The sequence below is a fragment of the Zea mays genome, chromosome 1 (assembly GCF_902167145.1).
Source record: "Zea mays cultivar B73 chromosome 1, Zm-B73-REFERENCE-NAM-5.0, whole genome shotgun sequence".
Taxonomy (NCBI): Eukaryota; Viridiplantae; Streptophyta; class Magnoliopsida; order Poales; family Poaceae; genus Zea; species Zea mays.
The window spans coordinates 168,524,319-168,533,307 of NC_050096.1; the positions used below are offsets into that span (position 1 = coordinate 168,524,319).

Sequence of the window (8,989 nt, forward strand, 5' to 3'; positions counted from 1 at the left end):
TGGGCATGTGCCCCTATCCATGGTCGAGCCTCCACACGACACCCAATGGACCCATCCTTATACGACGTACCCTACCCCACTCCTTGCCATACCTTGGCACATGACAGTGATGGTGGCCCCACTTGGCTTTGCGTCCTAATTGTTGTGATCTTTAGATGACGGGAGGATGCCTGGTACCATGGGTAAACCATCATTTATATGATCAAGTATATTTTTCAATATATTCAAGTTGTATGTGAGACCATATTTCACTTGACTTCACTACACCTTTAAAGGAGAGTTTTGTCGTGTGTCACCCCCTCGCCATGCGCTCAACGAAAATATCAAAAAACAAGGTGCACTCACTAGGATTTGAAATGTTGTCTCTAGGAATGAAGCACTCACCTCTATCCACTGCAACTTATGTTGGTTTGTATTACACAAAGAAACTATATATGATATATAGAAATCATAGCGAATGCACGAGCAACTAACTAGTTAATCCTGAAGTGCGAAATCGGGTGATGTACACTCTTAAATCTTAAGTCCTATGGTTTTTAAATAGTAGAGTATTAGAGTTGAGTATATAACAAATTAAACAGTAGAGTCCTACAGTTGAGTATATACCAAATTAAGTTGGAGTGTACTAGAGTTGAGTATATTAGGGCATGTTTGTTTGAGATTATAATCTGTTCAGTTTTTAAACTAAAGTGTTAGTTCAAAATAAGTTAGATTATATAATCTGGATAGATTATTATAATATATATATATATATATATATATATATATATATATATGATAAGTTTAACGGTAGACTAGATGAAGTTGAGTATATAACAAACAGTACTAGAGTTGAGTGTCTTGATCCCCATATCTTGATGATCCGCCTATGACATGCTAGCTCCATAAATACTTGAAAAATGAGCCAACACACGTGAAAAATGAGCCAACACAAGACACGACAGACGACGGAGCTGCCATCATGCATCATGCATGCACGCATGTAATAAACAGAACATAACTACATGAATAGTACATCTTCATTCACGTACACGTCCTCATGTGCGTGGGAGCGTGTCACAGGAGCAGGTGCGGGGCACCGTGGTGCAGCCCACCGGCCTCCACCGCCGGCGCGAGCTCCTGCCACAGCGCGGCCGCCGGCGGGAAGGGGAACACGTCAGCAGAGGCTTTCCACGTCGTCGTCTCCACGCGGTCGCCCTCCAAGATCGTCGCTGCGGGCCACGGGAGCGGCCCGGCGCCCAGCGTCAGCGGCTGGTGGTGGTGAGCCAAGTCGCCAGGAGTCCCGTCGGCGGCTGCTAGCGCTGCTGCGTCCCCGAGGCCGAGGTCGAAGCCAAGCCGGCCTTCCAGCAGCGGCGCTGTGCCGAGCGCGAGCAGCGGTGACGCGGACGCCGAGCCCAGCAGCAGCGAGCTGACGAGGAGGCCGCCGCCTGCCGCGCCCTGTATCAGCATTGTTGCTGGAGAGACGGCGAACGGGCTGCAGGCGGTCGTTGTTGCCGTTTGCGTAGCCGCCGTGGCGGCGGCGGCGGCCATGGCGCGGGTGGGCCGCGCCGGGCGCTGGCGCTTGCGCGTGGACCCGCCCACGGGGACGTTGCGGAGGGATCCCCCCAGCGTCCAGTAGCGGCGGCACGCGCGGCAGAAGTGCCGCGGCTGCGCCGTGTTGTAGTTGTTGTAGTAGCAGAACTTGGTGTCCCGCGACGCGCACCGCGGGCACTGCTCCCGTCCCGCCGCCGCGGTAGCCTGCAGCGGCGCCCTTTTCCCGGCCATCATCAGCGCGCGCGCCGCCACCGCCTGCTGCAGCAGCGCGTCCTGCGGCTGCGGCGGCGGCGGCACGGGGAAGGGGAACTGGTGCAGCGGCGCCTCCATGGTGGATAGCACGTGTTGGTTCGGTTTGGAGCTAGAAGCTGCTGCTGCGGCGCGCCGTCGGTCGACGATGCCTTGCCTGCCGGTGTGGCACTGTGAGTTGGAGAGCCGTGCTGCTTGGTGCTAGCTGCTTGTATACATATAGCGCAGCGGACGCCGGCCGGCCACGGTGGCGGTGTGCAGTAGTGTCGCTCACAGAGTCACAGTGCTTGTCGAGCGGAGCAGAGCAGAGAGAGAGAGAGGGACTGCTCGGACCGGGTCGCGCCGCGGATGGCACGGAGGTGATGGCAGCAACGCAGCATGCAGGAGAGAGGTAAGCAGCTAGGTAGGGACGAACGAGGACGACAGCAGGAAGCAGCAGCGGGGGGTGGCACAGGCCCACAGCCACAAAGGTTACGTAGCTTTCTCTTGCAGACGAAGCAGGCAGAGGACTGATGGAGCAAATTCCTGATTCTTGCTCTTTGCATGCTACCATCAACAAACAATGCATATGGACCATGTGTCTGAACTCTGACGGCCTGTTTACGACGGAATTTAGAGGTATCGTGGGGATCAAATCCCATGCAAAATACTACGGGAGGGATCCAAACGAATAAATCCTGAAGGTGAAATAATGCTTGGGTTGCAAACAGAACCTATAACGCCTGTGCTAGGATTGTAAAACAAAACGTTCGTCTTATTTGCTCAAAGCAAAATTAATAAATTTGGCTGTAAAGCTAAGCCAAATCAGCAACAGACTAATACTATCTCCACTTCTCCGGCATACTCCCTATCTCATTCTCTATATCACTCATTATTTTCAACTTCACTCTATAAGTCCAACACCCAAACCATATATAACAATACGGTCCTTTCTCCTATCTTAAATATTAGTATTTTGTTATTGAGAAAAACTCTAAATTACTCCTCTCAACCTGTAGACGACGTCCATATAACCCCTAAAGTAATTTTAGCTCATTTTACCCACTCCATCTATCACTACCGGAATCGTCCTCTTTGTCGAGTGTCTCAGCAAAGCCTAGAAAACATTCGACGAAGGCTTTGCCGAGTGTGACACTCGGCAAAGAGAGCTCGACGAACTGTACATCGGCAACGACTTCTTTGCCGAGTACTTTTTATCGGGCACTCGTTACTCGGCAAAAAAAAGCCGTCGTCACGGTGAATGGTAACGGAGACGGCGCCTTTGCCGAGTGTACTAGGTGACACTCGGTAAAGAGATTCCCTTTGTCGAGTGTATTAGGTGACACTCGGCAACGAGGCCACCAGCGGGCCCCTTTGTTATTTTCTTTGCCGAGTGCCAGGGTCGTAGCACTCCGCAAAGAAGCTTTACCGGTGTCCATGTGTTCCTTTTTTGCCGAGTGCTATGACCTTGACACTCGGCGAAACACCTCTTTGCTGATTGTTACACTCGGCAAAGTGACCAGTATACCACTTTTTTACTTGTTTTTGCTATTCCCTCCAAACAAACAAAAGATATATCACATATACATCATAGATATCACATAATCATAACATAAATAATAGAGACCACATAGTTCACAAATCTAACAAGTTTATCACAAACATGTCTATATTCATACCAAGTTTCACCAACATAAGTATTACCAACTCAAACATAAGTTCACACAAGTTCACCAACATAAGTATCACAACTAAGCTAAAGAGGTGGGCGCCTGGACTAGTGCAATGATGGGCTGGACGATCCATAAGGGTTGTTGGATGCTGCCCCAGATTGTCCCTACACAGAGAAGAGATTGCATGTGTTATACTAGATAAATATATATATATATATATATATATATATATATATCATGCAGGACTAGAATTTTGATACTCACAGGAGTATGGAACTGAGTAGGGTCAACTGTAGGGAACAACGCAGGTGGTGGAGCAAAACCCTATGTGGTGCCAAGGCTCTACATGTAATGGAACATCTCCGCCATCCTCGCCTCCATCTCCTGACGTTCCCTCCTCTCTGTTTCTAGCTAGGTCTGTAATATTCCAAGCCAATGTTATAGTAACTCAAAGAGAAGGTATATAACTCAAAGAATGACGAGTTACAGAAGCACTAACCTCGAGTTGTTGTATGCGATGATGTGAGCTGTCCTGCCGAGGTCGTATGGCTGGGCTCGAGCTCGTGCTCCTTGCTCGCACCTGAGACAGAGTGGAAGTGGATGACGAGTCGATTGCCCCGTCGGCAATCCAGTACTGCCCATGTTGAAAGTTGCCTAGAGGGGGGGGGGGGGGGGGGGGTGGATAGGCGGAATCTGAAATTTATAACTTTAAACACACACTACAAGCCGGAGTTAGCGTTAGAGCGAATATTAAGTCCGAGAGAGAATGGAAAACAAATCAACCAAGAAATAAAGCGGATGACACGGTGATTTGTTTTACCGTGGTTCGGTTCTAAAGAACCTAGTCCTCGTTGAGGTGGTCACAAAGACCTGGTCTCTTTCAACCCTTTCCCTCTCTCAAACGGTCACTTAGACCGAGTGAGGCTTCTTTCTTAATCTCACGGGTCACTTAGACCCCACAAGGATCACCACACAATTGGTGTTTCTTGCCTTGCTTACAAAGCACTTGAGAGTAAGAAGTGAGAAAGAAAAGAAAGCCAAGCCAAGCAAACAAGAGCAACAAGAAACACAAGTGATCCTCTCACTAGTCCTAATGCACTAGAATTGAATTGGGGACTTTGATCGGATCAGTGGCTTTGATTTGTGTCTTGGAGTGTTGCACTTTGCTCTTGTATTGAATGGAGAGTGATGAATGCTTGGATGGTTGGAGTGGAGGTGGTTGGGGGGTATTTATAGCCCTCAACCACCAAAACAACCGTTGGGGGGCTGCTGTCGATGGGCGTACCGGACAGTCCGGTGCGCCTCCGGACACTGTTCGGTGCACCAGCCACGTCACCCAACCGTTAGGGTTCGGGCGGTTTCGACCGTTAGAGCTTTGTCTTCTTGTGGCACCGGACAGTCCGGTGCCGCACCGGACAGACACTGTTCACTGTTCGGTGCGCCTTTGACGGCTGCTCTGCCTTCTGCGCGCACTGTGCGTTCGCAGGTGTCCATTGCAGTCGACCGTTGCGTTGGTAGCCGTTGCTCTGCTTGGTGCACCGGACAGTCCGGTGGCACACCATACAGTCCGGTGAGTTATAGCGGAGTGGCGCTGAAGAAACCCGAAGGTGAAGAGTTCGTAGTTGTACGGTCCTGGTGCACCGGACACTGTCCGGTGCGCTAGACCAGGGCACTCTTTGGTTTCTTTGCCCCTTTGAATTTGAACCCTTTCTTTGATCTTTTATTGGTTTGTGTTGAACCTTTATGCACCTGTATAACATATACTCTAGAGCAAACTAGTTAGTCCAATATTTGTGTTGGGCATTCAACCACCAAAATCATTTATAGGAAAAGGCTTGAACCCTATTTCACTTTCAATCTCCCCCTTTTTGGTGAATGATGCAAACAAAAACCAAAGCAAATATATAAGTGCTGAATTGAACTAGTTTGCATACGGTAAGTGCATAGGTTGCTTGGAATTAAACCAATTTATGTTTTCACTGGATATGCATGGTTTGCTTTCTTTTATTTAACATTTTGGACCACACTTGCACCACTTGTTTTATTTTTGCAAATTCTTTTGGAAAATATTTTCAAAGTCTTTTTGCAAATAGTCAAAGGTATATGAATAAGAATTCGAGAAGCATTATCAAGATTTGAAATTTTCTCCCCGTGTTTCAAATGCTTTTCCTTTGACTAAACAAAACTCCCCCTGAATGAAATTCTCCTCTTAGATTTCAAGAGGGTTTTAATAGATACCAATTGGAATTATGTTGAGATGTTAGTTTTGAAAATATACCAATTGAAAGTAAACATACCAATTTGAAATATATCAATTTAAAAAGATAACAAGATACCAATTGAAAACTTTAATTAAAAAATTTTGAATTTTTTTGGTGGTGGTGCGTTGGTCCTTTTGCTTTGGGCTAATACTTTCTCCCCCTTTGGCATTAATCGCCAAAAACCGAGACTTTGCGAGCCCTTTTTGCTTTCTCCTCCGTTGGTAAATAAAATATGAGTGAAGATTATACCAATCGAAGAGTGGTGTGGAGTGACGGCGAAGGGTAAATGATACCGATAGAGTGGAGTAGAAGCCTTGTCTTCGCCGAAGACTCCATTTCCCTTTCAATCTATGACTTAGCATAGAAATACACTTGAAAACACATTAGTCGTAGACATAAAAGAGATATGATCAAAGGTATATAAATGAGCTATGTGTGCAATGTTTCAATCAAAATTCCGAGAATCAAGAATATTGAGCTCATTCCTAAGTTTGGTAAAGGTTTTCTCATCTAAAGGCTTGATATCGGCTAGTTGTTCTTTGGTGCTAACATAAGCTATCTCGATATCTCCCCTTTGTTGGTGATCCCTTAGAACGCTTAGTGCGACTGTGTTCAACGGGATTATCCGCCATGCGGATTGCACTCTCATTGTCACATAGGAGAGGGACTTTGCTCAATTTGTTGCCATAGTCCCTAAGGGTTTGCCTCATCCAAAGCAATTGCGCGCAACAATGGCCTGCGGCAATATACTCGGCTTCAGCGGTAGAAAGAGCTACTGAGTTTTGTTTCTTTGAAGCCCAAGACACCAGGGATCTCCCTAGAAACTGACAAGTCCCTGATGTGCTCTTCCGATCAATTTTACACCCTGCCCAATCAGCATCTGAATATCCTATTAAATCAAATGTGGATCCCTTGGGGTACCAAAGGCCAAACTTAGGAGTATAAACTAAATATCTCATGATTCATTTCATGACCCTAAGGTGAACTTCCTTAGGATCGGCTTGGAACCTTGCACACATGCATACGGAAAGCATAATATCCGGTCGAGATGCACATAAATAGAGTAAAGATCCTATCATCGACCGGTATACCTTTTGATCTACGGATTTATCTCCCGTGTCGTGGTCGAGATGCCCATTTGTTCCCATGGGTGTCTTGATGGGTTTGGCATCCTTTATTACAAACTTGGTAAGTATGTCTTGAATGTACTTTGTTTGGCTGATGAAGGTGCCCTCTTGGAGTTGCTTGACTTGAAATCCTAGAAAATACTTCAACTCCCCCATCATTGACATCTTGAATTTCTAAATCATGATCCTACTAAACTTTTCACAAGTGGATTTGTTAGTAGACCCAAATATGATATCATCAACATAAATTTGGCATACAAACAAATCTTTTGCAATGGTTTTAGTAAAGAGTGTAGGATCAGCTTTTCTGACTTTGAAGCCATTAGTGATAAGAAAATCTCGTAGTCATTCATACCATGCTCTTGGGGCTTGCTTGAGCCCATAAAGCGCCTTTGAGAGTTTATACACATGGTTAGGGTACTCACTATCTTCAAAGCCGGGAGGGTTCTCAACATAGACCTCTTCCTTGATTGGTCCATTGAGGAAGGCACTTTTCACGTCCATTTGATAAAGCTTAAAGCCATGGTATGTAGCATAGGCAAGTAATATACGAATTGACTCAAGCCTAGCTACGGGTGCATAGGTTTCACCGAAATCCAAACCTTCGACTTGTGAATATCCCTTGGCTACTAGTCAGGCTTTGTTCCTTGTCACCACACCATGCTCATCTTGCTTGTTGCGGAATACCCATTTGGTACCTACAACATTTTGGTTAGGACGTGGAACAAGATGCCGTACCTCATTCCTCATGAAGTTGTTGAGCTCCTCTTGCATTGCCAGCACCCAATCTGAATCTCTTAGTGCATCCTCCACCCTATATAGCTCAAGAGTAATGTTCACAAAAATGAGCGACTCGAGATCGAGTTGTTACCCCCTTATGGATATCACCGAGAATGGAGTTCACAGGGTGATCTCTTTGAATCGCTTGGTGGACTCTTGGGTGTGGCGGTCTTTGACCCTGAATTTCTTGCTCATCTTCCTTGTCTTTGTCATGATCATCTCCCCCTTGATCATTGTCCTCCTCTTGAGGTGGCTCATCCTCTTGATCTTCATCTTCATTGTCTTGAGCCTGATCCTTATCTTGAGTTGGTGGAGATGCTTGATTGGAAGATGACGGTTGATCTTGTGCTTGTGTAGGCTCTTTGGATTCCTTAGGACACACATCCCCAATGTACATGTTCCTTAGCGCGACGCACGAAGCCTCTTCATCATCTAGCTCATCAAGATCAACTTGCTCCACTTGGGAGCCATTAGTCTCATCAAACACAATGTCACAAGTAACCTCAACTAATATAGTGGATTTGTTGAAGACTCTATATGCCCTTGTGTTTGAGTCATAACCAAGTAAAAAGCCTTCTACAGCCTTAGGAGCAAATTTAGATTTTCTACCTCTTTTAATAAGAATAAAGCATTTGCTACCAAAGACTCTAAAATATGAAACATTGGGCTTTTTACCGGTGAGGAGTTCATATGATGTCTTCTTGAGGATTCGGTGAAGGTAGAGCCGGTTGATGGAGTAGCAGGCGGTGTTAATCGCCTCAGCCCAAAACCGGTCCGGAGTCTTGTACTCATCAAGCATGGTTCTTGCCATGTCCAGTAGAGTTCTATTCTTCCTCTCCACTACACCATTTTGTTGAGGTGTGTAGGGAGAAGAGAACTCATGCTTGATGCCTTCATCCTCAAGAAAGCCTTCGATTTGAGAGTTCTTGAACTCCGTCCCATTATCGCTTCTTATCTTCTTGATTCTCAATCCGAACTCATTTTGAGCCCGTCTCAAGAATCCCTTCAAGGTCTCTTGGGTTTGAGATTTTTCCTGCAAAAAGAATACCCAAGTGAAGCGAGAATAATCACCCACAATTATAAGACAATACTTACTCCCGCCAATGCTTATGTAAGCGATCGTGCCGAATAAATCCATGTGGAGTAGCTCAAGCGGCTTGTCGATTGTTATGATGTTCTTGTGTGGATGGTGGGAGCCAACTTGCTTTCCTGCTTGGCATGCGCTACAAACCCTGTCTTTCTCAAAATGAACATTGGTTAGTCCCAAAATGTGTTCTCCCTTTAGAAGCTTGTGAAGATTCTTCATCCCAACATGGGCTAGTCGGCGATGCTAGAGCCAACCCATATTAGTCTTAGCAATTAAGCAAGTATCGAGTTTAGCTCTATT

At 46.1% G+C, this 8,989-nt stretch overlaps 2 pseudogenes across 2 annotated transcripts; both read right to left on the reverse strand.

Moving 5' to 3' along the window:
* Positions 1-882: 882 nt before the first annotated feature.
* LOC115032973 (dof zinc finger protein pseudogene) lies at positions 883-1,966 on the reverse strand (annotated as a pseudogene). The gene has a single exon (NR_163792.2). The product of NR_163792.2 is annotated as a dof zinc finger protein pseudogene (transcript).
* Positions 1,859-2,568, reverse strand: LOC103640511 (dof zinc finger protein pseudogene; annotated as a pseudogene). Its single transcript, NR_163791.1, has one exon. The product of NR_163791.1 is annotated as a dof zinc finger protein pseudogene (transcript).
* Between the last annotated feature and the right edge of the window lie 6,421 nt (positions 2,569-8,989).